Source organism: Schistocerca piceifrons, chromosome 4, assembly GCF_021461385.2.
Source record: "Schistocerca piceifrons isolate TAMUIC-IGC-003096 chromosome 4, iqSchPice1.1, whole genome shotgun sequence".
Classification (NCBI taxonomy): Eukaryota; Metazoa; Arthropoda; class Insecta; order Orthoptera; family Acrididae; genus Schistocerca; species Schistocerca piceifrons.
The window spans coordinates 751,762,577-751,771,164 of NC_060141.1; the positions used below are offsets into that span (position 1 = coordinate 751,762,577).

Sequence of the window (8,588 nt, forward strand, 5' to 3'; positions counted from 1 at the left end):
GGTGACAGGCGAAACTCCCACAGACTTCAAGCAGGATATGATAATTCCAATTCCAAAGAAAGCAATGAAATGATAATTAAATGGACACCCTAGCTGCAAACAGGCGTGGATGTACTTCATTGGGGACATGTTGCGAAAGCGAACGCACACGCTATGCCCGAACTCGTACGGGACTTGGTAGATTAATCTGCCACGAGTAATGAGTATGATGGACAAACATCTATTAGGCGCACTACGAATGTATTGGTGAGGACATGTTGGGAATGTGGATCTCACGGGGAGCGTGCAAGGGATAAGTCCCTGCAGACGCACTATCCTCCGTGCCCGCGGTGGCTCAGATGGATAGAGCGTCTGCCATGTAAGCAGGAGATCCCGGGTTCGAGTCCCGGTCGGGGCACACATTTTCAACATGTCCCCAATGAAGTACATCAACGCCTGTTTGCAGCTAGGGTGTCCATTTAATTATCATTTCATTTCTAGCAAAGCTGCATGGTCATCCACGGTAACTGTTCTTTCGGGAACAGGTACTACCGTCATATACAACCAAAGAAAGCAGTTGCTGACACATCCGAATACTACCGAACTATAAGTGTAATAAGTCATGGTTGCAAAATACTAACACGAATTCTTTACAGAAGGGTGGGAAAAAGGTAGAAGCCGACCTTGGGGAAGATGAGTTTGGATTCCGAGGAAATCTAGGAACATTCGAGGCAATACTGACCCTACGACTTCTCTACTTCCCGTAGAAGATAGGTTAGGAAAGGCAAACCGACATTTGTAGACATAGGGGAAGCTTTTGACAATGTTGACTGGAATACTCCAATTTGAAATTCTGAAGGTGGCAGGGGTAAAACACAGCAACCAGAAAACTATTTACAACTTGTACAGAAACCGGACACCAGTTATAAGTTGTCAAGGGGCATGAAGAGGATGCAGTGGTCGAGAAGGGAGTAAGACAGGGTTGTAGGCTATTCCTGACGTCGTTCAATGTGTAGATTGAGCAAGTAGCTAAACGAAACCGAAGAAAAATTTGGAGAATGAATTAAATTTCATGGAGACCAAGAAAATACCATGAGGTACGCCGATGATGTTGTAATTCTATCAGAGTGAGCAAAAGACTTGGAAAAGCAGTTGAATGGAATGGGCAGTGTCTTGAAAGGGGAATGTATGATGAACATCAACAGAAGCACAACATAGATAATGGGATGTAGTCGAATTAAATCAGGTGATACTGAGGGAATTAGATTAGGAAACAAGACACTTAAAGTAGTAGACGAGTTTTGCTCTATGGGTAGCAAAATAGCTGATGATGACCGAATGAAAGAAGACATAAAATGTAGACCGGCGATGGCAAGAAAAGCGATTCTATAGAAGAGAAATATTTCGTAACACAGAATATAGATTTAAGTGTTAGGAAGCCTTTTCTAATAGAATTGGTTAGTGTGTAGCCATGTATGGAAGTGAAACATTGATGAAAAATAGTTTAGATAACAAAAGATAGAAGTTTTTGAAACGTGGTTTTACAGACTAATTCTGAAAATTAGGTGAGTAGATCGCATAACTAATCAGGAGGTACTGAATAGAATTTGAGTGACAAGACATTTGTGGGACAACTTGACTAGAAGAAAGAATCAGTTAACAGGACACATTCTGCGACCGGATGTCAAGGGATCACGAGTTTAGAATTGGACAAAAGTTTGGGGGGGTGGGAGTAAAATCGTAGAGGGAGATGAATACAGTAAGCAGATTGGGAAGGGTGAAGGTTGCAGTAGTTATTCGAAGATGAAGATGCTTGCACAGGACAGAGTAGCATAGAGAGCTGTATTAAACCATTCTTTGGGCTGAAGACCACAACAACAACACAGTTTCCTCAATTACCAAACTTGATGCCTCTGGCGATGTGTCCAATCAACAAATGCTTTTTTCAGTCAAGACATGCCTAAATTCATTTTATTCCAAACCAACGGAGAGGTGGCATGCCACTCTCTCACTTTTGGTTTTGTTAGTTCAGTCAAATTAATATTTATATTTTAGCTGATGATCTCGATGTTCCCCAATAATACATTTACTGTATGTAATTAATGACTTTCCACATGGGGAAAAAATGGTTCAAATGGCCCTGAGCACTATGGGACTGAACATCTGAGGTCATCAGTCCCCTAGAACGTAGAACTACTTAAACCTAACTAACCTAAAGACATTGCACACATCCATGCCCGATGCACGATTCGAACCTGCGACCGTAGCGGTCGCGCGGTTCCAGACTGAAGCGCCTAGAACCGCTCGGCCACATCGGCCGGCTTAAATGAGGAAATTGTGGGCGGAATGTTCATATAATTGCACGTGTAAGCTGTAAAGAGCTTCTACCAGCAGGTCCGTAGTAGACGCGACGGACAAAAGGGAGGGAGATGGATAGCGGGCCATAAAACGCTGAGTGCAGCGACCTGGTTATGCGAGTGATTCTGGGAAGCAGCACTCTTTGGACTGTATCTGCAGAGGGACTTCTGGCTGTAGCACTAACCCCTTTCCACTTAGGGGCAGAACAGGAGGGCGCTGGCTCGCAAAACATTTGACGTGGGCCAGGTGGAAGTCCATCGCAGAGGCAGCCAGTTGGCGGAATGTGGGTGGAGGAAGCTATTTAAGAGAGGCTGCTGTAAACGGAGCCTTTGGGCAGACGATGGGAAGGTCATAAAACTGCGTTCATTCTCATGTTAGAAGCTAGGATGACACAGACAGAGCGGTGGCTGCATATGTTTAGTGGAGGCAAGACCGTAACTCTCCTGTTGACAGGAACTCGAAAGGTTCTTTTAGCGAGAGGCCAAAACACATATATTTTATGGGAGCGACTATCTGTCTTTCAGAAATTGGTCGGTGCGGAAAGATTACGTCACTCAGTAAACGAGGGTCTGTGGTCCCATCTAGATAAATGTTTTTTTTTTTTCCTAATAACATGGCCATGCTTACCATGAGGACAACACCTCCCTAATCTAAAATGTCCTTTTTCAGGCAAGAGACATTTGGAGTCGCCGTTTGGCTCCTCTCAGGATATGCAAAGTAGAAGCTTGCTACCCCAGCGTGGGAATTGCGGTGCTGTGTCTGGATCGATTACCAGGCCAACAGAACGGTTCAGCTGACTTGTTCAGTGTGAGGGCGGTTTCGTTTTCGTTAATTAGGCTCCTGTACCGAGACCTGGTGGAAAGTGGTTGTGATTCTTTGCTTTGTTCATTTTCTGGTCATCCCCTGGTGGAGAACTTCAGGTCTTTTCCTAGTGGGAGAGACTTGTGGCCTGTATCTTATGGTGGGCTAAGAGCCAGTGACAGTTTCCAACTGTACAAGCAGTGGAACTGCATATCATCTCAGACGTAGCATGTGTCACAAGGGTGAACTTCTTCGTCCTGAGTCGGGCGTCTGACGTTTGACAATTCCATCACGTGCCGTCGTGCCTGTGAGTCAAATTGTTTGGCCAGACCAGCGAGCAGGTCCACCTCACACTGAAATCTGCGGGGATTTCAGGGCTCTGGTAGGGAAGTGTCCCGTGTTTTGATAATCACAACGCCAGTCCAAGTAGTTTGCAAATTTTCCTGGATGCGGCAGAATATTACAGCTGCCATAGTGAGCCACTTCTCGCCTAAAACGCGCCGTTTTCTGCTGCCGCCAGAATCAAATTGGAAGGATAAAATACCGCTGCACTAGCGAACCTTTGTTAAACGAGATTCACAGCTCCCTGTTCTCCAGTGAACCACAGTTTATGGTATACTTGGTCGTAGTTGATTCCATTTGAATAGAGTTCGGCCTCACAGAGGATTCACGCAAACAAAGTCAGACTGTGTTGTAAAAGGGATTAATTCTGGGAAGAATTTGTATAGCTTTTGTATAGCTTTGCCAGTGTTTTTTCATTTTTTGTTTGTGTAAGATTTATCACCTCATTATAGTTATAAAAGGATTAAGAAATATTGTTACTTTTTTTGTAAAATTAAGTATGCCACTGCTCTCATTCATGTTCTCTCAATTATTCGCAGTTTTTATTTTATTGTGGTGGTAAGAGGGTACAACATCAATTCTAGGGTCAGTCTTATTAAATTAATTAATTTGATTATTAATTTGAGTTCAGAAAGTGAACGCAGGCCTAGGCAACAAAAATGCTATGAGAAAATCCAATGATTTCGATTATAAAAATTAAGGGTGTAGCTCACGATTGAAGGTTACTGAGAAGATCCACTGTTCTGTGTGCAAAGATAATAACATTTAGCCTCATTCAAAAATACATTTATGATTAAAAGCAAGTGACTGTTTGCACGACTGAGTACGCCCTTCATTGCCTATCCAATCTTCTTTTCACCGTTCTTGTGCAGCAGGAAGTTTCGAAAGCCTCTATTCTCTTCCTGTGTTAACTGTTAAATGTCCACATGAGCTGCACTCCTGCGTTTGTTTTTACCTCCTTATTTTACGATATTTTAAACCAGCATTCCGACCATGTACCAGTATTTACGGATGGCTCTAAACAGGGGGACTCTTGGTTGTGCTGTTGTTTTCCCTGTTCGAGTCGTCAAGTTACGGCTTCCTGCGGCGTTTACCATCTTTGATGCCCAATTGTTCGCGATCTTGCGGGCATTGGAGCAGATGAGATGTATTTACAGTCTTAAGTTTCTCATCTGTTCTGACTCCCTGAGTGCCCTTCAGACCATGCAACACTTGTACCCAGCGGACATGGTCGTCCAGAACATCCATGATACCCTACTCCACCTGCAACGGCAGGGGAAGGAGGTTTCTTTCTGCTGGGTGCCGGGACACGTGGGTATTAGGGGAAACGAACTGGCGCATGTGGCTGCCAAAGATGCATGTTCCCTCCCACACGTTGTTGAATGTGCCATCCACCTCCATGCTGTTACCTCCCTTTTGCGTTTTCGTGTTATGCGTCAATGGGAAGAGGAGTGGCTGGCAGTCGGTGAAAATAAGCTGCGTCTAGTCAAGGCCACCACGCGGCCATGGCGTACGTCCTACCAGTCATGCAGGCGGGATGAGGTTCTCCTCACTCGCCTCCGCATCGGGCACAGTCCCTTAACGTATGGTTTTTTACTCCGGCGGGAGGACCCCCCAATCTGCAGTGCCTGTGGAGTCCAGATTACTGTCCGCCACATTTTACTTGACTGTCTTTTATTCTCTGACCAGAGGGCGGCGGTTTCCATGCCACCGGATTTGCCCTCTATTTTGCAAGACGACGCAACGGCTGTGGTTAAGGTCTTACGGTTTTGTGTCCTGTCCAATTTGTTGCCTCGGATTTTAGGGAGAGGATTTTAATGTGCTGCTGGGTGACTGGCTCACCCAGGGTTTAGGTAAGAGGTCCGCCAGTCACGATTACCTACTTGTTTCACTTCGATTTCTGTTCTCTTTTCGTTGTGTTTCCTTTCCTTTTTTAGTGCGTTTCTTCTCCTCTTGTTTTGCCTCTGTATGTGAGGATTTGGAACTGCGTCATGTCTGTGTCTTTTAGCCGTTCTCCTTGTTCGCTGTCCGTCTTCGTCCCTTCACCGCAAGTGTTCCTGTTTCTATGCGTTTGGGCGCTGATGACCATGCTTTTTAGCGCCCGAAAACCTCAAACCAGACACACGCACACACACACACACACACAGACACCTCACTACGGCACAAGGTTAATCTTCTGATACAACTTCATAACATTAAAATCCATAATTCCTCCTTTTCAGAAGAACTCTGCTCGCTATAGCCGCTCTGCTTTTCATATCAGCTCGACTTCGCTTATGATTAGTTGTTTTGCTGCTCAAAGATCGTCACGGAGTTAAATTCGGCTACATTCCATTTTCTTTCTTCCTTTTTACTCTTGTTGCTATTTATGTCGTAACCTCTTTCAGGATAGTATCAACTCACTTCAATTGACTTTCCGGATACTTTTCCGTCTCTGACAGAACTACACTGTGAAGGGCAAAGCACTGAAAGTTGTATTTCTTCTCCATGACGAAGATGCAAAGTCATCAGTAAATCTCGAAGTTTTAATTTCTTCTCTAAGAACTTTAAATCTCTCCAAACTTCTCCGACGCCTCGGGTTCACTGTCGTTGATCATACTCCACACAATCCCGTTTTGGTGTCATCTGATTTTCAGTTGTTCCCGAAACTTAAATACCACCTTCGAGGACGTCTCTTTGAAACTGATGAAGTGGTGCAAGCGTAGATCGGTTACATATTCGTGAACACAGCCTGCTCGTGTGTAGGTAGGCTGTTTCGGCTTTTATGTTGGTAACGCCATGTAGCGCTCTGTATGAAAATCACTGACTGTGCTGTGTGCAGTCAGTGGCTGGTTGGCATTGTTGAAATATTCGATATTGTAGTGTTGGGCAGTTGGATGTGAACAGCGCGTAGCGTTGCGCAGTTGGAAGTGAGCCGCCAGCAGTGGTGGATGTGGGGAGAGAGATGGCGGAGTTTTGAGAGCGGACGATCTGGACGTGTGTCCATTGGAAAGAGTAAATTTATAAGACTGGATGTCATGAACTGATATATATATTATGACTTTTGAACACTATTAAGGTAAATACATTGTTTGTTCTCCATCAAAATCTTTCATTGCTAACTATACCTATGAGTGGTTAGTGCCTTCAGAATCTTTTATTTAGCTGGCAATACTGGCGCTCGCTGTATAGCAGTAGTTCGAGTAACGAAGATTTTTGTGAGGTAAGTGATTCATGAAAGGTATAGGTTATTATTAGTCAGGGCCATCCTTTTGTAGGGATTATTGAAAGTCAGATTGCGTTGCGCTAAAAATATTGTGTGTCAGTTTAGTGATAATCAGAATAAGTAAAGAGAGAAATGTCTGAGTACGTTACGTTCTACTCAGCTGTTTGAAAATCAAATAACGTAGAGGTTTACCAGCACAGTCCTTACATAAATTTTTCTAAGGGGATGTTTCACATGACCAGACTGAATGACATCGTGGATGGACTGCAAACCGGTCTCACCGTCTTGTGAACCACTGCTTCCCTTTCATGTCCTTCACCTCTTACAAACGCAGTCTGGTTCCTGTAGAAGATGCTTATAACAGTTCGCTCCTTGTATGTAATCTGTACTGCCTCCAAAATTTCATACATGACATTCCAGTCAACACTGTCATAAGCTGTCTGTTAATATGTAAATCCTACAGGGTGTTTCAAAAATGACCGGTATGTTTGAAACGGCAATAAAAACTAAACGAGCAGCGATAGAAATACACCGTTTGTTGGAATATGCTTGGGACAACAGTACATTTTCAGGCAGACAAACTTTCGAAATTACAGTAGTTACAATTTTCAACAACAGATGGCGCTGCGGTCTGGGAAGCTCTATAGTACGATATTTTCCATATATCCACCATGCGTAGCAATAATATGGCGTAGTCTCTGAATGAAATTACCCGAAACCTTTGACAACGTGTCTGGCGGAATGGCTTCACATGCAGATGAGATGTACTGCTTCAGCTGTTCAATTGTTTCTGGATTCTGGCGGTACACCTGGTCTTTCAAGTGTCCCCACAGAAAGAAGTCACAGGGGTTCATTTCTGGCGAATAGGGAGGCCAATCCACGCCGCCTCCTGTATGTTTCGGATAGCCCAAAGCAATCACACGATCATCGAAATATTCATTCAGGAAATTAAAGACGTCGGCCGTGCGATGTGACCGGGCACCATCTTGCATAAACCACGAGGTGTTCGCAGTGTCGTCTAAGGCAGTTTATACCGCCACAAATTCACGAAGAATGTCCAGATAGCGTGATGCAGTAATCGTTTCGGATCTGAAAAATGGGCCAATGATTCCTTTGGAAGAAATGGCGGCCCAGACCAGTACTTTTTGAGGATGCAGGGACGATGGGACTGCAACATGGGGCTTTTCGGTTTCCCATATGCGCCAGTTCTGTTTATTGACGAAGCCGTCCAAGTAAAAATAAGCTTCGTCAGTAAACCAAATGCTGCCCACATGCATATCGCCGTCATCAATCCTGTGCACTATATCGTTAGCGAATGTCTCTCGTGCAGCAATGGTAGCGGCGCAGAGGGGTTGCCGCGTTTGAATTTTGTATGGATAGAGGTGTAAACTCTGGCGCATGAGACGATACGTGGACGTTGGCGTCATTTGGACCGCAGCTGCAACACGGCGAACGGAAACCCGAGGCCGCTGTTGGATCACCTGCTGCACTAGCTGCGCGTTGCCCTCTGTGGTTGCCGTACGAGGTCGCCCAACCTTTCCAGCACGTTCATCCGTCACGTTCCCAGTCCGTTGAAATTTTTCAAACAGATCCTTTATTGTATCGCTTTTCGGTCCTTTGGTTACATTAAACCTCCGTTGAAAACTTCGTCTTGTTGCAACAACACTGTGTTCTAGGCGGTGGAATTCCAACACCAGAAAAATCCTCTGTTCTAAGGAATAAACCACGTTGTCTACAGCACACTTGCACGTTGTGAACAGCACACGCTTACAGCAGAAAGACGACGTACAGAATGGCGCACCCACAGACTGCGTTGTCTTCTATATCTTTCACATCACTTGCAGCGCCATCTGTTGTTGAAAATTGTAACTACTGTAATTTCGAAAGTTTGTCCGCCTGAAGA

General features: G+C 44.7%; 1 non-coding gene across 1 annotated transcript; it reads left to right on the forward strand.

Annotated features, from left to right (window-relative positions):
* The first annotated feature begins 322 nt into the window (after positions 1 to 322).
* Trnat-ugu lies at positions 323 to 397 on the forward strand. Its single transcript has one exon. It is a non-coding gene; the product is annotated as a tRNA-Thr (tRNA).
* The last annotated feature ends 8,191 nt before the right edge of the window (positions 398 to 8,588 follow it).